The sequence below is a fragment of the Euphorbia lathyris genome, chromosome 1, assembly GCF_963576675.1.
Source record: "Euphorbia lathyris chromosome 1, ddEupLath1.1, whole genome shotgun sequence".
NCBI lineage: Eukaryota > Viridiplantae > Streptophyta > Magnoliopsida > Malpighiales > Euphorbiaceae > Euphorbia > Euphorbia lathyris.
The window spans coordinates 136,616,858-136,633,650 of NC_088910.1; the positions used below are offsets into that span (position 1 = coordinate 136,616,858).

Below are 16,793 nucleotides of genomic sequence, written 5' to 3' on the forward strand. Positions count from 1 at the left end.
TATGGAATATATGCTTAGTTTTTGCATGGGATGACGGGTGCCATCATACCAGCATTAATGCACCGGATCCCATCAGAACTCCGAAGTTAAACGTGCTTGGGCGAGAGTAGTACTAAGATGGGTGACCTCTTGGGAAGTCCTCGTGTTGCACCCCCAAACTTTTTTGCAACGTGCATTTTTTAATTATTTAATTTTTTTTCACCATGGCGTGCACGTTTTCGAGGCGGGCCCAAACTTTTTTGCAACGTGCATTTTTTAATTATTTAATTTTTTTTTCACCATGGCGTGCACGTTTTCGAGGCGGGGGTCAGTGTTTGGGGTCCGGGGGCTTGTGCATGCACGTGAAGGATGAGCATACGGGAGAAAGGGGCGTCCAGTATGGAATATATGCTTAGTTTTTGCATGGGATGACGGGTGCGATCATACCAGCACTAATGCACCGGATCCCATCAGAACTCCGAAGTTAAACGTGCTTGGGCGAGAGTAGTACTAAGATGGGTGACCTCTTGGGAAGTCCACGTGTTGCACCCCCAAACTTTTTTGCAACGTGCATTTTTTAATTATTTAATTTTTTTTTCACCATGGCGTGCACGTTTACGAGGCGGGGGTCAGTGTTTGGGGTCCGGGGGCTTGTGCATGCACGTGAAGGATGAGCATACGGGAGAAAGGGGCGCCCAGTATGGAATATATGCTTAGTTTTTGCATGGGATGATGGGTGCGATCATACCAGCACTAATGCACCGGATCCCATCAGAACTCCGAAGCTAAACGTGCTTGGGCGAGAGTAGTACTAAGATGGGTGACCTCTTGGGAAGTCCTCGTGTTGCACCCCCAAACTTTTTTGCAACGTGCATTTTTTAATTATTTAATTTTTTTTTCACCATGGCGTGCACGTTTTCGAGGCGGGCCCAAACTTTTTTGCAACGTGCATTTTTTAATTATTTAATTTTTTTTTTCACCATGGCGTGCACGTTTTCGAGGCGGGGGTCAGTGTTTGGGGTCCGGGGGCTTGTGCATGCACGTGAAGGATGAGCATACGGGAGAAAGGGGCGCCCAGTATGGAATATATGCTTAGTTTTTGCATGGGATGACGGGTGCGATCATACCAGCACTAATGCACCGGATCTCATCAGAACTCCGAAGCTAAACGTGCTTGGGCGAGAGTAGTACTAAGATGGGTGACCTCTTGGGAAGTCCTCGTGTTGCACTCCCAAACTTTTTTGCAACGTGCATTTTTTAATTATTTAATTTTTTTTTCACCATGGCGTGCACGTTTTCGAGGCGGGCCCAAACTTTTTTGCAACGTGCATTTTTTAATTATTTAATTTTTTTTTTTCACCATGGCGTGCACGTTTTCGAGGCGGGGGCCAGTGTTTGGGGTCCGGGGGCTTGTGCATGCACGTGAAGGATGAGCATACGGGAGAAAGGGGCGCCTAGTATGGAATATATGCTTAGTTTTTGCATGGGATGACGGGTGCGATCATACCAGCACTAATGCACCGGATCCCATCAGAACTCCGAAGTCAAACGTTCTTGGGCGAGAGTAGTACTAAGATGGGTGACCTCTTGGGAAGTCCTCGCGTTGCACCCCCAAACTTTTTTGCAACGTGCATTTTTTAATTATTTAATTTTTTTTTTCACCATGGCGTGCACGTTTTCGAGGCGGGGGCAAACTTTTTTGCAACGTGCATTTTTTAATTATTTAATTTTTTTTTTCACCATGGCGTGCACGTTTTCGAGGCGGGGGTCAGTGTTTGGGGTCCGGGGGCTTGTGCATGCACGTGAAGGATGAGCATACGGGAGAAAGGGGCGCCCAGTATGGAATATATGCTTAGTTTTTGCATGGGATGACGGGTGCGATCATACCAGCACTAATGCACCGGATCCCATCAGAACTCCGAAGTTAAACGTGCTTGGGCGAGAGTAGTACTAAGATGGGTGACCTCTTGGGAAGTCCTCGTGTTGCACCCCCAAACTTTTTTGCAACGTGCATTTTTTAATTATTTAATTTTTTTTTTCACCATGGCGTGCACGTTTACGAGGCGGAGGTCAGTGTTTGGGGTCCGGGGGCTTGTGCATGCACGTGAAGGATGAGCATACGGGAGAAAGGGGCGCCCAGTATGGAATATATGCTTAGTTTTTGCATGGGATGACGGGTGCCATCATACCAGCACTAATGCACCGGATCCCATCAGAACTCCGAAGTTAAACGTGCTTGGGCGAGAGTAGTACTAAGATGGGTGACCTCTTGGGAAGTCCTCGTGTTGCACCCCCAAACTTTTTGCAACGTGCATTTTTTAATTATTTAATTTTTTTTCACCATGGCGTGCACGTTTTCGAGGCGGGCCCAAACTTTTTTGCAACGTGCATTTTTTAATTATTTAATTTTTTTTTCACCATGGCGTGCACGTTTTCGAGGCGGGGGTCAGTGTTTGGGGTCCGGGGGCTTGTGCATGCACGTGAAGGATGAGCATACGGGAGAAAGGGGCGTCCAGTATGGAATATATGCTTAGTTTTTGCATGGGATGACGGGTGCGATCATACCAGCACTAATGCACCGGATCCCATCAGAACTCCGAAGTTAATCGTGCTTGGGCGAGAGTAGTACTAAGATGGGTGACCTCTTGGGAAGTCCACGTGTTGCACCCCCAAACTTTTTTGCAACGTGCATTTTTTAATTATTTAATTTTTTTTTCACCATGGCGTGCACGTTTACGAGGCGGGGGTCAGTGTTTGGGGTCCGGGGGCTTGTGCATGCACGTGAAGGATGAGCATACGGGAGAAAGGGGCGCCCAGTATGGAATATATGCTTAGTTTTTGCATGGGATGATGGGTGCGATCATACCAGCACTAATGCACCGGATCCCATCAGAACTCCGAAGCTAAACGTGCTTGGGCGAGAGTAGTACTAAGATGGGTGACCTCTTGGGAAGTCCTCGTGTTGCACCCCCAAACTTTTTTGCAACGTGCATTTTTTAATTATTTAATTTTTTTTTCACCATGGCGTGCACGTTTTCGAGGCGGGCCCAAACTTTTTTGCAACGTGCATTTTTTAATTATTTAATTTTTTTTTTCACCATGGCGTGCACGTTTTCGAGGCGGGGGTCAGTGTTTGGGGTCCGGGGGCTTGTGCATGCACGTGAAGGATGAGCATACGGGAGAAAGGGGCGCCCAGTATGGAATATATGCTTAGTTTTTGCATGGGATGACGGGTGCGATCATACCAGCACTAATGCACCGGATCTCATCAGAACTCCGAAGCTAAACGTGCTTGGGCGAGAGTAGTACTAAGATGGGTGACCTCTTGGGAAGTCCTCGTGTTGCACTCCCAAACTTTTTTGCAACGTGCATTTTTTAATTATTTAATTTTTTTTTCACCATGGCGTGCACATTTTCGAGGCGGGCCCAAACTTTTTTGCAACGTGCATTTTTTAATTATTTAATTTTTTTTTTTCACCATGGCGTGCACGTTTTCGAGGCGGGGGCCAGTGTTTGGGGTCCGGGGGCTTGTGCATGCACGTGAAGGATGAGCATACGGGAGAAAGGGGCGCCTAGTATGGAATATATGCTTAGTTTTTGCATGGGATGACGGGTGCGATCATACCAGCACTAATGCACCGGATCCCATCAGAACTCCGAAGTCAAACGTTCTTGGGCGAGAGTAGTACTAAGATGGGTGACCTCTTGGGAAGTCCTCGCGTTGCACCCCCAAACTTTTTTGCAACGTGCATTTTTTAATTATTTAATTTTTTTTTTCACCATGGCGTGCACGTTTTCGAGGCGGGGGCAAACTTTTTTGCAACGTGCATTTTTTAATTATTTAATTTTTTTTTTCACCATGGCGTGCACGTTTTCGAGGCGGGGGTCAGTGTTTGGGGTCCGGGGGCTTGTGCATGCACGTGAAGGATGAGCATACGGGAGAAAGGGGCGCCCAGTATGGAATATATGCTTAGTTTTTGCATGGGATGACGGGTGCGATCATACCAGCACTAATGCACCGGATCCCATCAGAACTCCGAAGCTAAACGTGCTTGGGCGAGAGTAGTACTAAGATGGGTGACCTCTTGGGAAGTCCTCGTGTTGCACCCCCAAACTTTTTTGCAACGTGCATTTTTTAATTATTTAATTTTTTTTTTCACCATGGGGTGCACGTTTACGAGGCGGAGGTCAGTGTTTGGGGTCCGGGGGCTTGTGCATGCACGTGAAGGATGAGCATACGGGAGAAAGGGGCGCCCAGTATGGAATATATGCTTAGTTTTTGCATGGGATGACGGGTGCCATCATACCAGCACTAATGCACCGGATCCCATCAGAACTCCGAAGTTAAACGTGCTTGGGCGAGAGTAGTACTAAGATGGGTGACCTCTTGGGAAGTCCTCGTGTTGCACCCCCAAACTTTTTTGCAACGTGCATTTTTTAATTATTTAATTTTTTTTCACCATGGCGTGCACGTTTTCGAGGCGGGCCCAAACTTTTTTGCAACGTGCATTTTTTAATTATTTAATTTTTTTTTCACCATGGCGTGCACGTTTTCGAGGCGGGGGTCAGTGTTTGGGGTCCGGGGGCTTGTGCATGCACGTGAAGGATGAGCATACGGGAGAAAGGGGCGTCCAGTATGGAATATATGCTTAGTTTTTGCATGGGATGACGGGTGCGATCATACCAGCACTAATGCACCGGATCCCATCAGAACTCCGAAGTTAAACGTGCTTGGGCGAGAGTAGTACTAAGATGGGTGACCTCTTGGGAAGTCCACGTGTTGCACCCCCACACTTTTTTGCAACGTGCATTTTTTAATTATTTAATTTTTTTTTCACCATGGCGTGCACGTTTACGAGGCGGGGGTCAGTGTTTGGGGTCCGGGGGCTTGTGCATGCACGTGAAGGATGAGCATACGGGAGAAAGGGGCGCCCAGTATGGAATATATGCTTAGTTTTTGCATGGGATGATGGGTGCGATCATACCAGCACTAATGCACCGGATCCCATCAGAACTCCGAAGCTAAACGTGCTTGGGCGAGAGTAGTACTAAGATGGGTGACCTCTTGGGAAGTCCTCGTGTTGCACCCCCAAACTTTTTTGCAACGTGCATTTTTTAATTATTTAATTTTTTTTCACCATGGCGTGCACGTTTTCGAGGCGGGCCCAAACTTTTTTGCAACGTGCATTTTTTAATTATTTAATTTTTTTTTTCACCATGGCGTGCACGTTTTCGAGGCGGGGGTCAGTGTTTGGGGTCCGGGGGCTTGTGCATGCACGTGAAGGATGAGCATACGGGAGAAAGGGGCGCCCAGTATGGAATATATGCTTAGTTTTTGCATGGGATGACGGGTGCGATCATACCAGCACTAATGCACCGGATCTCATCAGAACTCCGAAGCTAAACGTGCTTGGGCGAGAGTAGTACTAAGATGGGTGACCTCTTGGGAAGTCCTCGTGTTGCACTCCCAAACTTTTTTGCAACGTGCATTTTTTAATTATTTAATTTTTTTTTCACCATGGCGTGCACGTTTTCGAGGCGGGCCCAAACTTTTTTGCAACGTGCATTTTTTAATTATTTAATTTTTTTTTTTCACCATGGCGTGCACGTTTTCGAGGCGGGGGCCAGTGTTTGGGGTCCGGGGGCTTGTGCATGCACGTGAAGGATGAGCATACGGGAGAAAGGGGCGCCCAGTATGGAATATATGCTTAGTTTTTGCATGGGATGACGGGTGCGATCATACCAGCACTAATGCACCGGATCCCATCAGAACTCCGAAGTTAAACGTACTTGGGCGAGAGTAGTACTAAGATGGGTGACCTCTTGGGAAGTCCTCGTGTTGCACCCCCAAACTTTTTTGCAACGTGCATTTTTTAATTATTTAATTTTTTTTTTCACCATGGCGTGCACGTTTTCGAGGCGGGGGTCAGTGTTTGGGGTCCGGGGGCTTGTGCATGCACGTGAAGGATGAGCATACGGGAGAAAGGGGCGCCTAGTATGGAATATATGCTTAGTTTTTGCATGGGATGACGGGTGCGATCATACCAGCACTAATGCACCGGATCCCATCAGAACTCCGAAGTCAAACGTTCTTGGGCGAGAGTAGTACTAAGATGGGTGACCTCTTGGGAAGTCCTCGCGTTGCACCCCCAAACTTTTTTGCAACGTGCATTTTTTAATTATTTAATTTTTTTTCACCATGGCGTGCACGTTTTCGAGGCGGGCCCAAACTTTTTTGCAACGTGCATTTTTTAATTATTTAATTTTTTTTTCACCATGGCGTGCACGTTTTCGAAGCGGGGGTCAGTGTTTGGGGTCCGGGGGCTTGTGCATGCACGTGAAGGATGAGCATACGGGAGAAAGGGGCGCCCAGTATGGAATATATGCTTAGTTTTTGCATGGGATGACGGGTGCGATCATACCAGCACTAATGCACCGGATCCCATCAGAACTCTAAAGTTAAACGTACTTGGGCGAGAGTAGTACTAAGATGGGTGACCTCTTGGGAAGTCCTCGTGTTGCACCCCCAAACTTTTTTGCAACGTGCATTTTTTAATTATTTAATTTTTTTTTTCACCATGGCGTGCACGTTTTCGAGGCGGGGGTCAGTGTTTGGGGTCCGGGGGCTTGTGCATGCACGTGAAGGATGAGCATACGGGAGAAAGGGGCGCCCAGTATGGAATATATGCTTAGTTTTTGCATGGGATGACGGGTGCGATCATACCAGCACTAATGCACCGGATCCCATCAGAACTCCGAAGTCAAACGTGCTTGGGCGAGAGTAGTACTAAGATGGGTGACCTCTTGGGAAGTCCTCGCGTTGCACCCCAAACTTTTTTGCAACGTGCATTTTTTAATTATTTAATTTTTTTTTCACCATGGCGTGCATGTTTTCGAGGCGGGCCCAAACTTTTTTGCAACGTGCATTTTTTAATTATTTAATTTTTTTTTTCACCATGGCGTGCACGTTTTCGAGGCGGGGGTCAGTGTCTGGGGTCCGGGGGCTTGTGCATGCACGTGAAGGATGAGCATACGGGAGAAAGGGGCGCCCAGTATGGAATATATGCTTAGTTTTTGCATGGGATGACGGGTGCCATCATACCAGCACTAATGCACCGGATCCCATCAGAACTCCGAAGTTAAACGTGCTTGGGCGAGAGTAGTACTAAGATGTGTGACCTCTTGGGAAGTCCTCGTGTTGCACCCCCAAACTTTTTTGCAACGTGCATTTTTTAATTATTTAATTTTTTTTTTTCACCATGGCGTGCACGTTTACGAGGCGGGGGTCAGTGTTTGGGGTCCGGGGGCTTGTGCATGCACGTGAAGGATGAGCATACGGGAGAAAGGGGCGCCCAGTATGGAATATATGCTTAGTTTTTGCATGGGATGACGGGTGCGATCATACCAGCACTAATGCACCGGATCCCATCAGAACTCCGAAGTGAAACGTGCTTGGGCGAGAGTAGTACTAAGATGGGTGACCTCTTGGGAAGTCCTCGTGTTGCACCCCCAAACTTTTTTGCAACGTGCATTTTTTAATTATTTAATTTTTTTTTCACCATGGCGTGCACGTTTTCGAGGCGGGCCCAAACTTTTTTGCAACGTGCATTTTTTAATTATTTAATTTTTTTTTTCACCATGGCGTGCACGTTTTCGAGGCGGGGGTCAGTGTTTGGGGTCCGGGGGCTTGTGCATGCACGTGAAGGATGAGCATACGGGAGAAAGGGGCGCCCAGTATGAAATATATGCTTAGTTTTTGCATGGGATGACGGGTGCGATCATACCAGCACTAATGCACCGGATCCCATCAGAACTCCGAAGTTAAACGTGCTTGGGCGAGAGTAGTACTAAGATGGGTGACCTCTTGGGAAGTCCTCGTGTTGCACCCCCATACTTTTTTGCAACGTGCATTTTTTAATTATTTAATTTTTTTTTCACCATGGCGTGCACGTTTTTGAGGCGGGCCCAAATTTTTTTGCAACGTGCATTTTTTAATTATTTAATTTTTTTTTTCACCATGGCGTGCACGTTTTCGAGGCGGGGGTCAGTGTTTGGGGTCCGGGGGCTTGTGCATGCACGTGAAGGATGAGCATACGGGAGAAAGGGGCGCCCAGTATGGAATATATGCTTAGTTTTTGCATGGGATGACGGGTGCGATCATACCAGCACAAATGCACCGGATCCCATCAGAACTCCGAAGTTAAACGTGCTTGGGCGAGAGTAGTACTAAGATGGGTGACCTCTTGGGAAGTCCTCGTGTTGCACCCCCAAACTTTTTTGCAACGTGCATTTTTTAATTATTTAATTTTTTTTTTCACCAAGGCGTGCACGTTTACGAGGCGGGGGTCAGTGTTTGGGGTCCGGGGGCTTGTGCATGCACGTGAAGGATGAGCATACGAGAGAAAGGGGCGCCCAATATGGAATATATGCTTAGTTTTTGCATGGGATGACGGGTGCGATCATACCAGCACTAATGCACCGGATCCCATCAGAACTCCTAAGTTAAACGTGCTTGGGCGAGAGTAGTACTAAGATGGGTGACCTCTTGGGAAGTCCTCGTGTTGCACCCCCAAACTTTTTTGCAACGTGCATTTTTTAATTATTTAATTTTTTTTCACCATGGCGTGCACGTTTTCTAGGCGGGCCCAAACTTTTTTGCAACGTGCATTTTTTAATTATTTAATTTTTTTTTTCACCATGGCGTGCACGTTTTCGAGGCGGGGGTCAGTGTTTGGGGTCCGGGGGCTTGTGCATGCACGTGAAGGATGAGCATACGGGAGAAAGGGGCGCCCAATATGGAATATATGCTTAGTTTTTGCATGGGATGACGGGTGCGATCATACCAGCACTAATGCACCGGATCCCATCAGAACTCCGAAGTCAAACGTGCTTGGGCGAGAGTAGTACTAAGATGGGTGACCTCTTGGGAAGTCCTCGCGTTGCACCCCAAACTTTTTTGCAACGTGCATTTTTTAATTATTTAATTTTTTTTTCACCATGGCGTGCACGTTTTCGAGGCGGGCCCAAACTTTTTTGCAACGTGCATTTTTTAATTATTTAATTTTTTTTTTCACCATGGCGTGCACGTTTTCGAGGCGGGGGTCAGTGTTTGGGGTCCGGGGGCTTGTGCATGCACGTGAAGGATGAGCATACGGGAGAAAGGGGCGCCCAGTATGGAATATATGCTTAGTTTTTGCATGGGATGACGGGTGCGATCATACCAGCACTAATGCACCGGATCCCATCAGAACTCCGAAGTTAAACGTGCTTGGGCGAGAGTAGTACTAAGATGTGTGACCTCTTGGGAAGTCCTCGTGTTGCACCCCCAAACTTTTTTGCAACGTGCATTTTTTAATTATTTAATTTTTTTTTTCACCAAGGCGTGCACGTTTACGAGGCGGGGGTCAGTGTTTGGGGTCCGGGGGCTTGTGCATGCACGTGAAGGATGAGCATACGAGAGAAAGGGGCGCCCAGTATGGAATATATGCTTAGTTTTTGCATGGGATGACGGGTGCGATCATACCAGCACTAATGCACCGGATCCCATCAGAACTCCTAAGTTAAACGTGCTTGGGCGAGAGTAGTACTAAGATGGGTGACCTCTTGGGAAGTCCTCGTGTTGCACCCCCAAACTTTTTTGCAACGTGCATTTTTTAATTATTTAATTTTTTTTCACCATGGCGTGCACGTTTTCTAGGCGGGCCCAAACTTTTTTGCAACGTGCATTTTTTAATTATTTAATTTTTTTTTTCACCATGGCGTGCACGTTTTCGAGGCGGGGGTCAGTGTTTGGGGTCCGGGGGCTTGTGCATGCACGTGAAGGATGAGCATACGGGAGAAAGGGGCGCCCAATATGGAATATATGCTTAGTTTTTGCATGGGATGACGGGTGCGATCATACCAGCACTAATGCACCGGATCCCATCAGAACTCCGAAGTCAAACGTGCTTGGGCGAGAGTAGTACTAAGATGGGTGACCTCTTGGGAAATCCTCGCGTTGCACCCCAAACTTTTTTGCAACGTGCATTTTTTAATTATTTAATTTTTTTTTCACCATGGCGTGCACGTTTTCGAGGCGGGCCCAAACTTTTTTGCAACGTGCATTTTTTAATTATTTAATTTTTTTTTTCACCATGGCGTGCACGTTTTCGAGGCGGGGGTCAGTGTCTGGGGTCCGGGGGCTTGTGCATGCACGTGAAGGATGAGCATACGGGAGAAAGGGGCGCCCAGTATGGAATATATGCTTAGTTTTTGCATGGGATGACGGGTGCCATCATACCAGCACTAATGCACCGGATCCCATCAGAACTCCGAAGTTAAACGTGCTTGGGCGAGAGTAGTACTAAGATGTGTGACCTCTTGGGAAGTCCTCGTGTTGCACCCCCAAACTTTTTTGCAACGTGCATTTTTTAATTATTTAATTTTTTTTTTCACCATGGCGTGCACGTTTACGAGGCGGGGGTCAGTGTTTGGGGTCCGGGGGCTTGTGCATGCACGTGAAGGATGAGCATACGGGAGAAAGGGGCGCCCAGTATGGAATATATGCTTAGTTTTTGCATGGGATGACGGGTGCGATCATACCAGCACTAATGCACCGGATCCCATCAGAACTCCGAAGTGAAACGTGCTTGGGCGAGAGTAGTACTAAGATGGGTGACCTCTTGGGAAGTCCTCGTGTTGCACCCCCAAACTTTTTTGCAACGTGCATTTTTTAATTATTTAATTTTTTTTTCACCATGGCGTGCACGTTTTCGAGGCGGGCCCAAACTTTTTTGCAACGTGCATTTTTTAATTATTTAATTTTTTTTTTCACCATGGCGTGCACGTTTTCGAGGCGGGGGTCAGTGTTTGGGGTCCGGGGGCTTGTGCATGCACGTGAAGGATGAGCATACGGGAGAAAGGGGCGCCCAGTATGAAATATATGCTTAGTTTTTGCATGGGATGACGGGTGCGATCATACCAACACTAATGCACCGGATCCCATCAGAACTCCGAAGTTAAACGTGCTTGGGCGAGAGTAGTACTAAGATGGGTGACCTCTTGGGAAGTCCTCGTGTTGCACCCCCATACTTTTTTGCAACGTGCATTTTTTAATTATTTAATTTTTTTTTCACCATGGCGTGCACGTTTTTGAGGCGGGCCCAAATTTTTTTGCAACGTGCATTTTTTAATTATTTAATTTTTTTTTTCACCATGGCGTGCACGTTTTCGAGGCGGGGGTCAGTGTTTGGGGTCCGGGGGCTTGTGCATGCACGTGAAGGATGAGCATACGGGAGAAAGGGGCGCCCAGTATGGAATATATGCTTAGTTTTTGCATGGGATGACGGGTGCGATCATACCAGCACAAATGCATCGGATCCCATCAGAACTCCGAAGTTAAACGTGCTTGGGCGAGAGTAGTACTAAGATGGGTGACCTCTTGGGAAGTCCTCGTGTTGCACCCCCAAACTTTTTTGCAACGTGCATTTTTTAATTATTTAATTTTTTTTTTCACCAAGGCGTGCACGTTTACGAGGCGGGGGTCAGTGTTTGGGGTCCGGGGGCTTGTGCATGCACGTGAAGGATGAGCATACGAGAGAAAGGGGCGCCCAGTATGGAATATATGCTTAGTTTTTGCATGGGATGACGGGTGCGATCATACCAGCACTAATGCACCGGATCCCATCAGAACTCCGAAGTTAAAAGTGCTTGGGCGAGAGTAGTACTAAGATGGGTGACCTCTTGGGAAGTCCTCGTGTTGCACCCCCAAACTTTTTTGCAACGTGCATTTTTTAATTATTTAATTTTTTTTTCACCATGGCGTGAACGTTTTCGAGGCGGGGGTCAGTGTTTGGGGTCCGGGGGCTTGTGCATGCACGTGAAGGATGAGCATACGGGAGAAAGGGGCGCCCAGTATGGAATATATGCTTAGTTTTTGCATGGGATGACGGGTGCGATCATACCAGCACTAATGCACCGGATCCCATCAGAACTCCGAAGTCAAACATGCTTGGGCGAGAGTAGTACTAAGATGGGTGACCTCTTGGGAAGTCCTCGTGTTGCACCCCCATACTTTTTTGCAACGTGCATTTTTTAATTATTTAATTTTTTTTTCACCATGGCGTGCACGTTTTTGAGGCGGGCCCAAATTTTTTTGCAACGTGCATTTTTTAATTATTTAATTTTTTTTTTCACCATGGCGTGCACGTTTTCGAGGCGGGGGTCAGTGTTTGGGGTCCGGGGGCTTGTGCATGCACGTGAAGGATGAGCATACGGGAGAAAGGGGCGCCCAGTATGGAATATATGCTTAGTTTTTGCATGGGATGACGGGTGCGATCATACCAGCACAAATGCATCGAATCCCATCAGAACTCCGAAGTTAAACGTGCTTGGGCGAGAGTAGTACTAAGATGGGTGACCTCTTGGGAAGTCCTCGTGTTGCACCCCCAAACTTTTTTGCAACGTGCATTTTTTAATTATTTAATTTTTTTTTTCACCAAGGCGTGCACGTTTACGAGGCGGGGGTCAGTGTTTGGGGTCCGGGGGCTTGTGCATGCACGTGAAGGATGAGCATACGAGAGAAAGGGGCGCCCAGTATGGAATATATGCTTAGTTTTTGCATGGGATGACGGGTGCGATCATACCAGCACTAATGCACCGGATCCCATCAGAACTCCTAAGTTAAACGTGCTTGGGCGAGAGTAGTACTAAGATGGGTGACCTCTTGGGAAGTCCTCGTGTTGCACCCCCAAACTTTTTTGCAACGTGCATTTTTTAATTATTTAATTTTTTTTTCACCATGGCGTGCACGTTTTCTAGGCGGGCCCAAACTTTTTTGCAACGTGCATTTTTTAATTATTTAATTTTTTTTTTCACCATGGCGTGCACGTTTTCGAGGCGGGGGTCAGTGTTTGGGGTCCGGGGGCTTGTGCATGCACGTGAAGGATGAGCATACGGGAGAAAGGGGCGCCCAGTATGGAATATATGCTTAGTTTTTGCATGGGATGATGGGTGCCATCATACCAGCACTAATGCACCGGATCCCATCAGAACTCCGAAGTTAAAAGTGCTTGGGCGAGAGTAGTACTAAGATGGGTGACCTCTTGGGAAGTCCTCGTGTTGCACCCCCAAACTTTTTTGCAACGTGCATTTTTTAATTATTTAATTTTTTTTTCACCATGGCGTGAACGTTTTCGAGGCGGGGGTCAGTGTTTGGGGTCCGGGGGCTTGTGCATGCACGTGAAGGATGAGCATACGGGAGAAAGGGGCGCCCAGTATGGAATATATGCTTAGTTTTTGCATGGGATGACGGGTGCGATCATACCAGCACTAATGCACCGGATCCCATCAGAACTCCGAAGTCAAACATGCTTGGGCGAGAGTAGTACTAAGATGGGTGACCTCTTGGGAAGTCCTCGCGTTGCACCCCCAAACTTTTTTGCAACGTGCATTTTTTAATTATTTAATTTTTTTTTCACCATGGCGTGCACGTTTTCGAGGCGGGCCCAAACTTTTTTGCAACGTGCATTTTTTAATTATTTAATTTTTTTTTTCACCATGGCGTGCACGTTTTCGAGGCGGGGGTCAGTGTTTGGGGTCCGGGGGCTTGTGCATGCACGTGAAGGATGAGCATACGGGAGAAAGGGGCGCCCAGTATGGAATATATGCTTAGTTTTTGCATGGGATGACGGGTGCCATCATACCAGCACTAATGCACCGGATCCCATCAGAACTCCGAAGTTAAACGTGCTTGGGCGAGAGTAGTACTAAGATGTGTGACCTCTTGGGAAGTCCTCGTGTTGCACCCCCAAACTTTTTTGCAACGTGCATTTTTTAATTATTTAATTTTTTTTTTCACCATGGCGTGCACGTTTACGAGGCGGGGGTCAGTGTTTGGGGTCCGGGGGCTTGTGCATGCACGTGAAGGATGAGCATACGGGAGAAAGGGGCGCCCAGTATGGAATATATGCTTAGTTTTTGCTTGGGATGACGGTTGCGATCATACTAGCACTAATGCACCGGATCCCATCAGAACTCCGAAGTTAAACGTGCTTGGGCGAGAGTAGTACTAAGATGGGTGACCTCTTGGGAAGTCCTCGTGTTGCACCCCCAAACTTTTTTGCAACGTGCATTTTTTAATTATTTAATTTTTTTTTCACCATGGCGTGCACGTTTTCGAGGCGGGCCCAAACTTTTTTGCAACGTGCATTTTTTAATTATTTAATTTTTTTTTTCACCATGGCGTGCACGTTTTCGAGGCGGGGGCCAGTGTTTGGGGTCCGGGGGCTTGTGCATGCACGTGAAGGATGAGCATACGGGAGAAAGGGGCGCCCAGTATGGAATATATGCTTAGTTTTTGCATGGGATGACGGGTGCGATCATACCAGCACTAATGCACCGGATCCCATCAGAACTTCGAAGTTAAACGTACTTGGGCGAGAGTAGTACTAAGATGGGTGACCTCTTGGGAAGTCCTCGTGTTGCACCCCCAAACTTTTTTGCAACGTGCATTTTTTAATTATTTAATTTTTTTTTTCACCATGGCGTGCACGTTTTCGAGGCGGGGGTCAGTGTTTGGGGTCCGGGGGCTTGTGCATGCACGTGAAGGATGAGCATACGGGAGAAAGGGGCGCCCAGTATGGAATATATGCTTAGTTTTTGCATGGGATGACGGGTGCGATCATACCAGCACTAATGCACCGGATCCCATCAGAACTCCGAAGTCAAACGTGCTTGGGCGAGAGTAGTACTAAGATGGGTGACCTCTTGGGAAGTCCTCGCGTTGCACCCCCAAACTTTTTTGCAACGTGCATTTTTTAATTATTTAATTTTTTTTTCACCATGGCGTGCACGTTTTCGAGGCGGGCCCAAACTTTTTTGCAACGTGCATTTTTTAATTATTTAATTTTTTTTTTCACCATGGCGTGCACGTTTTCGAGGCGGGGGTCAGTGTTTGGGGTCCGGGGGCTTGTGCATGCACGTGAAGGATGAGCATACGGGAGAAAGGGGCGCCCAGTATGGAATATATGCTTAGTTTTTGCATGGGATGACGGGTGCCATCATACCAGCACTAATGCACCGGATCCCATCAGAACTCCGAAGTTAAACGTGCTTGGGCGAGAGTAGTACTAAGATGTGTGACCTCTTGGGAAGTCCTCGTGTTGCACCCCCAAACTTTTTTGCAACGTGCATTTTTTAATTATTTAATTTTTTTTTTCACCATGGCGTGCACGTTTACGAGGCGGGGGTCAGTGTTTGGGGTCCGGGGGCTTGTGCATGCACGTGAAGGATGAGCATACGGGAGAAAGGGGCGCCCAGTATGGAATATATGCTTAGTTTTTGCATGGGATGACGGTTGCGATCATACTAGCACTAATGCACCGGATCCCATCAGAACTCCGAAGTTAAACGTGCTTGGGCGAGAGTAGTACTAAGATGGGTGACCTCTTGGGAAGTCCTCGTGTTGCACCCCCAAACTTTTTTGCAACGTGCATTTTTTAATTATTTAATTTTTTTTTCACCATGGCGTGCACGTTTTCGAGGCGGGCCCAAACTTTTTTGCAACGTGCATTTTTTAATTATTTAATTTTTTTTTTCACCATGGCGTGCACGTTTTCGAGGCGGGGGCCAGTGTTTGGGGTCCGGGGGCTTGTGCATGCACGTGAAGGATGAGCATACGGGAGAAAGGGGCGCCCAGTATGGAATATATGCTTAGTTTTTGCATGGGATGACGGGTGCGATCATACCAGCACTAATGCACCGGATCCCATCAGAACTCCGAAGTTAAACGTACTTGGGCGAGAGTAGTACTAAGATGGGTGACCTCTTGGGAAGTCCTCGTGTTGCACCCCCAAACTTTTTTGCAACGTGCATTTTTTAATTATTTAATTTTTTTTTTCACCATGGCGTGCACGTTTTCGAGGCGGGGGTCAGTGTTTGGGGTCCGGGGGCTTGTGCATGCACGTGAAGGATGAGCATACGGGAGAAAGGGGCGCCCAGTATGGAATATATGCTTAGTTTTTGCATGGGATGACGGGTGCGATCATACCAGCACTAATGCACCGGATCCCATCAGAACTCCGAAGTCAAACGTGCTTGGGCGAGAGTAGTACTAAGATGGGTGACCTCTTGGGAAGTCCTCGCGTTGCACCCCCAAACTTTTTTGCAACGTGCATTTTTTAATTATTTAATTTTTTTTCACCATGGCGTGCACGTTTTCGAAGCGGGGGTCAGTGTTTGGGGTCCGGGGGCTTGTGCATGCACGTGAAGGATGAGCATACGGGAGAAAGGGGCGCCCAGTATGGAATATATGCTTAGTTTTTGCATGGGATGACGGGTGCCATCATACCAGCACTAATGCACCGGATCCCATCAGAACTCCGAAGTTAAACGTGCTTGGGCGAGAGTAGTACTAAGATGTGTGACCTCTTGGGAAGTCCTCGTGTTGCACCCCCAAACTTTTTTGCAACGTGCATTTTTTAATTATTTAATTTTTTTTTTCACCATGGCGTGCACGTTTACGAGGCGGGGGTCAGTGTTTGGGGTCCGGGGGCTTGTGCATGCACGTGAAGGATGAGCATACGGGAGAAAGGGGCGCCCAGTATGGAATATATGCTTAGTTTTTGCATGGGATGACGGGTGCGATCATACCAGCACTAATGCACCGGATCCCATCAGAACTCCGAAGTTAAACGTACTTGGGCGAGAGTAGTACTAAGATGGGTGACCTCTTGGGAAGTCCTCGTGTTGCACCCCCAAACTTTTTTGCAACGTGCATTTTTTAATTATTTAATTTTTTTTTTTCACCATGGCGTGCACGTTTTCGAGGCGGGGGT

General features: G+C 47.3%; 49 non-coding genes across 49 annotated transcripts; all 49 read left to right on the forward strand.

The window, feature by feature from the left end:
- The first annotated feature begins 35 nt into the window (after positions 1-35).
- LOC136214619 (5S ribosomal RNA) lies at positions 36-154 on the forward strand. The gene has a single exon (XR_010681700.1). It is a non-coding gene; the product is annotated as a 5S ribosomal RNA (ribosomal RNA).
- A 258-nt stretch (positions 155-412) lies between these two features.
- On the forward strand, positions 413-531 carry LOC136214535 (5S ribosomal RNA). Its single transcript, XR_010681617.1, has one exon. It is a non-coding gene; the product is annotated as a 5S ribosomal RNA (ribosomal RNA).
- Positions 532-713: 182 nt separating this feature from the next.
- On the forward strand, positions 714-832 carry LOC136211880 (5S ribosomal RNA). Its single transcript, XR_010679066.1, has one exon. It is a non-coding gene; the product is annotated as a 5S ribosomal RNA (ribosomal RNA).
- A 260-nt stretch (positions 833-1,092) lies between these two features.
- On the forward strand, positions 1,093-1,211 carry LOC136213308 (5S ribosomal RNA). Its single transcript, XR_010680426.1, has one exon. It is a non-coding gene; the product is annotated as a 5S ribosomal RNA (ribosomal RNA).
- A 261-nt stretch (positions 1,212-1,472) lies between these two features.
- On the forward strand, positions 1,473-1,591 carry LOC136215133 (5S ribosomal RNA). Its single transcript, XR_010682183.1, has one exon. It is a non-coding gene; the product is annotated as a 5S ribosomal RNA (ribosomal RNA).
- A 261-nt stretch (positions 1,592-1,852) lies between these two features.
- LOC136211596 (5S ribosomal RNA) lies at positions 1,853-1,971 on the forward strand. Its single transcript, XR_010678793.1, has one exon. It is a non-coding gene; the product is annotated as a 5S ribosomal RNA (ribosomal RNA).
- A 183-nt stretch (positions 1,972-2,154) lies between these two features.
- LOC136213918 (5S ribosomal RNA) lies at positions 2,155-2,273 on the forward strand. Its single transcript, XR_010681017.1, has one exon. It is a non-coding gene; the product is annotated as a 5S ribosomal RNA (ribosomal RNA).
- Positions 2,274-2,530: 257 nt separating this feature from the next.
- LOC136211944 (5S ribosomal RNA) lies at positions 2,531-2,649 on the forward strand. The gene has a single exon (XR_010679127.1). It is a non-coding gene; the product is annotated as a 5S ribosomal RNA (ribosomal RNA).
- Positions 2,650-2,831: 182 nt separating this feature from the next.
- LOC136211881 (5S ribosomal RNA) lies at positions 2,832-2,950 on the forward strand. The gene has a single exon (XR_010679067.1). It is a non-coding gene; the product is annotated as a 5S ribosomal RNA (ribosomal RNA).
- A 260-nt stretch (positions 2,951-3,210) lies between these two features.
- LOC136213309 (5S ribosomal RNA) lies at positions 3,211-3,329 on the forward strand. The gene has a single exon (XR_010680427.1). It is a non-coding gene; the product is annotated as a 5S ribosomal RNA (ribosomal RNA).
- A 261-nt stretch (positions 3,330-3,590) lies between these two features.
- On the forward strand, positions 3,591-3,709 carry LOC136215134 (5S ribosomal RNA). Its single transcript, XR_010682184.1, has one exon. It is a non-coding gene; the product is annotated as a 5S ribosomal RNA (ribosomal RNA).
- A 261-nt stretch (positions 3,710-3,970) lies between these two features.
- On the forward strand, positions 3,971-4,089 carry LOC136211882 (5S ribosomal RNA). The gene has a single exon (XR_010679068.1). It is a non-coding gene; the product is annotated as a 5S ribosomal RNA (ribosomal RNA).
- A 183-nt stretch (positions 4,090-4,272) lies between these two features.
- Positions 4,273-4,391, forward strand: LOC136213919 (5S ribosomal RNA). The gene has a single exon (XR_010681018.1). It is a non-coding gene; the product is annotated as a 5S ribosomal RNA (ribosomal RNA).
- Positions 4,392-4,649: 258 nt separating this feature from the next.
- LOC136214654 (5S ribosomal RNA) lies at positions 4,650-4,768 on the forward strand. Its single transcript, XR_010681733.1, has one exon. It is a non-coding gene; the product is annotated as a 5S ribosomal RNA (ribosomal RNA).
- A 182-nt stretch (positions 4,769-4,950) lies between these two features.
- LOC136211883 (5S ribosomal RNA) lies at positions 4,951-5,069 on the forward strand. The gene has a single exon (XR_010679069.1). It is a non-coding gene; the product is annotated as a 5S ribosomal RNA (ribosomal RNA).
- A 259-nt stretch (positions 5,070-5,328) lies between these two features.
- Positions 5,329-5,447, forward strand: LOC136213310 (5S ribosomal RNA). The gene has a single exon (XR_010680428.1). It is a non-coding gene; the product is annotated as a 5S ribosomal RNA (ribosomal RNA).
- A 261-nt stretch (positions 5,448-5,708) lies between these two features.
- On the forward strand, positions 5,709-5,827 carry LOC136213428 (5S ribosomal RNA). Its single transcript, XR_010680540.1, has one exon. It is a non-coding gene; the product is annotated as a 5S ribosomal RNA (ribosomal RNA).
- A 183-nt stretch (positions 5,828-6,010) lies between these two features.
- Positions 6,011-6,129, forward strand: LOC136215135 (5S ribosomal RNA). Its single transcript, XR_010682185.1, has one exon. It is a non-coding gene; the product is annotated as a 5S ribosomal RNA (ribosomal RNA).
- A 258-nt stretch (positions 6,130-6,387) lies between these two features.
- Positions 6,388-6,506, forward strand: LOC136215246 (5S ribosomal RNA). The gene has a single exon (XR_010682294.1). It is a non-coding gene; the product is annotated as a 5S ribosomal RNA (ribosomal RNA).
- A 183-nt stretch (positions 6,507-6,689) lies between these two features.
- LOC136213755 (5S ribosomal RNA) lies at positions 6,690-6,808 on the forward strand. The gene has a single exon (XR_010680860.1). It is a non-coding gene; the product is annotated as a 5S ribosomal RNA (ribosomal RNA).
- A 259-nt stretch (positions 6,809-7,067) lies between these two features.
- Positions 7,068-7,186, forward strand: LOC136215381 (5S ribosomal RNA). The gene has a single exon (XR_010682422.1). It is a non-coding gene; the product is annotated as a 5S ribosomal RNA (ribosomal RNA).
- A 184-nt stretch (positions 7,187-7,370) lies between these two features.
- LOC136212096 (5S ribosomal RNA) lies at positions 7,371-7,489 on the forward strand. Its single transcript, XR_010679271.1, has one exon. It is a non-coding gene; the product is annotated as a 5S ribosomal RNA (ribosomal RNA).
- Positions 7,490-7,749: 260 nt separating this feature from the next.
- LOC136211597 (5S ribosomal RNA) lies at positions 7,750-7,868 on the forward strand. The gene has a single exon (XR_010678794.1). It is a non-coding gene; the product is annotated as a 5S ribosomal RNA (ribosomal RNA).
- A 260-nt stretch (positions 7,869-8,128) lies between these two features.
- LOC136211958 (5S ribosomal RNA) lies at positions 8,129-8,247 on the forward strand. The gene has a single exon (XR_010679140.1). It is a non-coding gene; the product is annotated as a 5S ribosomal RNA (ribosomal RNA).
- A 183-nt stretch (positions 8,248-8,430) lies between these two features.
- Positions 8,431-8,549, forward strand: LOC136213828 (5S ribosomal RNA). Its single transcript, XR_010680928.1, has one exon. It is a non-coding gene; the product is annotated as a 5S ribosomal RNA (ribosomal RNA).
- Positions 8,550-8,808: 259 nt separating this feature from the next.
- LOC136213756 (5S ribosomal RNA) lies at positions 8,809-8,927 on the forward strand. The gene has a single exon (XR_010680861.1). It is a non-coding gene; the product is annotated as a 5S ribosomal RNA (ribosomal RNA).
- A 259-nt stretch (positions 8,928-9,186) lies between these two features.
- Positions 9,187-9,305, forward strand: LOC136214352 (5S ribosomal RNA). The gene has a single exon (XR_010681442.1). It is a non-coding gene; the product is annotated as a 5S ribosomal RNA (ribosomal RNA).
- Positions 9,306-9,488: 183 nt separating this feature from the next.
- Positions 9,489-9,607, forward strand: LOC136213829 (5S ribosomal RNA). The gene has a single exon (XR_010680929.1). It is a non-coding gene; the product is annotated as a 5S ribosomal RNA (ribosomal RNA).
- Positions 9,608-9,866: 259 nt separating this feature from the next.
- Positions 9,867-9,985, forward strand: LOC136214021 (5S ribosomal RNA). The gene has a single exon (XR_010681119.1). It is a non-coding gene; the product is annotated as a 5S ribosomal RNA (ribosomal RNA).
- Positions 9,986-10,244: 259 nt separating this feature from the next.
- On the forward strand, positions 10,245-10,363 carry LOC136215382 (5S ribosomal RNA). The gene has a single exon (XR_010682423.1). It is a non-coding gene; the product is annotated as a 5S ribosomal RNA (ribosomal RNA).
- Positions 10,364-10,546: 183 nt separating this feature from the next.
- On the forward strand, positions 10,547-10,665 carry LOC136212097 (5S ribosomal RNA). The gene has a single exon (XR_010679272.1). It is a non-coding gene; the product is annotated as a 5S ribosomal RNA (ribosomal RNA).
- Positions 10,666-10,925: 260 nt separating this feature from the next.
- LOC136213843 (5S ribosomal RNA) lies at positions 10,926-11,044 on the forward strand. Its single transcript, XR_010680942.1, has one exon. It is a non-coding gene; the product is annotated as a 5S ribosomal RNA (ribosomal RNA).
- Positions 11,045-11,304: 260 nt separating this feature from the next.
- LOC136213925 (5S ribosomal RNA) lies at positions 11,305-11,423 on the forward strand. The gene has a single exon (XR_010681024.1). It is a non-coding gene; the product is annotated as a 5S ribosomal RNA (ribosomal RNA).
- Positions 11,424-11,606: 183 nt separating this feature from the next.
- On the forward strand, positions 11,607-11,725 carry LOC136211690 (5S ribosomal RNA). The gene has a single exon (XR_010678885.1). It is a non-coding gene; the product is annotated as a 5S ribosomal RNA (ribosomal RNA).
- A 182-nt stretch (positions 11,726-11,907) lies between these two features.
- LOC136214404 (5S ribosomal RNA) lies at positions 11,908-12,026 on the forward strand. Its single transcript, XR_010681490.1, has one exon. It is a non-coding gene; the product is annotated as a 5S ribosomal RNA (ribosomal RNA).
- Positions 12,027-12,286: 260 nt separating this feature from the next.
- Positions 12,287-12,405, forward strand: LOC136215333 (5S ribosomal RNA). The gene has a single exon (XR_010682374.1). It is a non-coding gene; the product is annotated as a 5S ribosomal RNA (ribosomal RNA).
- Positions 12,406-12,588: 183 nt separating this feature from the next.
- On the forward strand, positions 12,589-12,707 carry LOC136213830 (5S ribosomal RNA). The gene has a single exon (XR_010680930.1). It is a non-coding gene; the product is annotated as a 5S ribosomal RNA (ribosomal RNA).
- Positions 12,708-12,967: 260 nt separating this feature from the next.
- LOC136213581 (5S ribosomal RNA) lies at positions 12,968-13,086 on the forward strand. The gene has a single exon (XR_010680683.1). It is a non-coding gene; the product is annotated as a 5S ribosomal RNA (ribosomal RNA).
- A 182-nt stretch (positions 13,087-13,268) lies between these two features.
- On the forward strand, positions 13,269-13,387 carry LOC136214932 (5S ribosomal RNA). The gene has a single exon (XR_010681994.1). It is a non-coding gene; the product is annotated as a 5S ribosomal RNA (ribosomal RNA).
- Positions 13,388-13,647: 260 nt separating this feature from the next.
- On the forward strand, positions 13,648-13,766 carry LOC136215383 (5S ribosomal RNA). The gene has a single exon (XR_010682424.1). It is a non-coding gene; the product is annotated as a 5S ribosomal RNA (ribosomal RNA).
- A 183-nt stretch (positions 13,767-13,949) lies between these two features.
- Positions 13,950-14,068, forward strand: LOC136214106 (5S ribosomal RNA). The gene has a single exon (XR_010681203.1). It is a non-coding gene; the product is annotated as a 5S ribosomal RNA (ribosomal RNA).
- Positions 14,069-14,328: 260 nt separating this feature from the next.
- On the forward strand, positions 14,329-14,447 carry LOC136214736 (5S ribosomal RNA). Its single transcript, XR_010681810.1, has one exon. It is a non-coding gene; the product is annotated as a 5S ribosomal RNA (ribosomal RNA).
- A 183-nt stretch (positions 14,448-14,630) lies between these two features.
- On the forward strand, positions 14,631-14,749 carry LOC136213758 (5S ribosomal RNA). The gene has a single exon (XR_010680863.1). It is a non-coding gene; the product is annotated as a 5S ribosomal RNA (ribosomal RNA).
- Positions 14,750-15,009: 260 nt separating this feature from the next.
- On the forward strand, positions 15,010-15,128 carry LOC136215385 (5S ribosomal RNA). The gene has a single exon (XR_010682427.1). It is a non-coding gene; the product is annotated as a 5S ribosomal RNA (ribosomal RNA).
- A 183-nt stretch (positions 15,129-15,311) lies between these two features.
- LOC136214107 (5S ribosomal RNA) lies at positions 15,312-15,430 on the forward strand. Its single transcript, XR_010681204.1, has one exon. It is a non-coding gene; the product is annotated as a 5S ribosomal RNA (ribosomal RNA).
- Positions 15,431-15,690: 260 nt separating this feature from the next.
- On the forward strand, positions 15,691-15,809 carry LOC136213429 (5S ribosomal RNA). Its single transcript, XR_010680541.1, has one exon. It is a non-coding gene; the product is annotated as a 5S ribosomal RNA (ribosomal RNA).
- Positions 15,810-15,992: 183 nt separating this feature from the next.
- Positions 15,993-16,111, forward strand: LOC136213759 (5S ribosomal RNA). The gene has a single exon (XR_010680864.1). It is a non-coding gene; the product is annotated as a 5S ribosomal RNA (ribosomal RNA).
- A 181-nt stretch (positions 16,112-16,292) lies between these two features.
- On the forward strand, positions 16,293-16,411 carry LOC136215386 (5S ribosomal RNA). Its single transcript, XR_010682428.1, has one exon. It is a non-coding gene; the product is annotated as a 5S ribosomal RNA (ribosomal RNA).
- Positions 16,412-16,594: 183 nt separating this feature from the next.
- LOC136213431 (5S ribosomal RNA) lies at positions 16,595-16,713 on the forward strand. Its single transcript, XR_010680543.1, has one exon. It is a non-coding gene; the product is annotated as a 5S ribosomal RNA (ribosomal RNA).
- Positions 16,714-16,793: the final 80 nt, after the last annotated feature.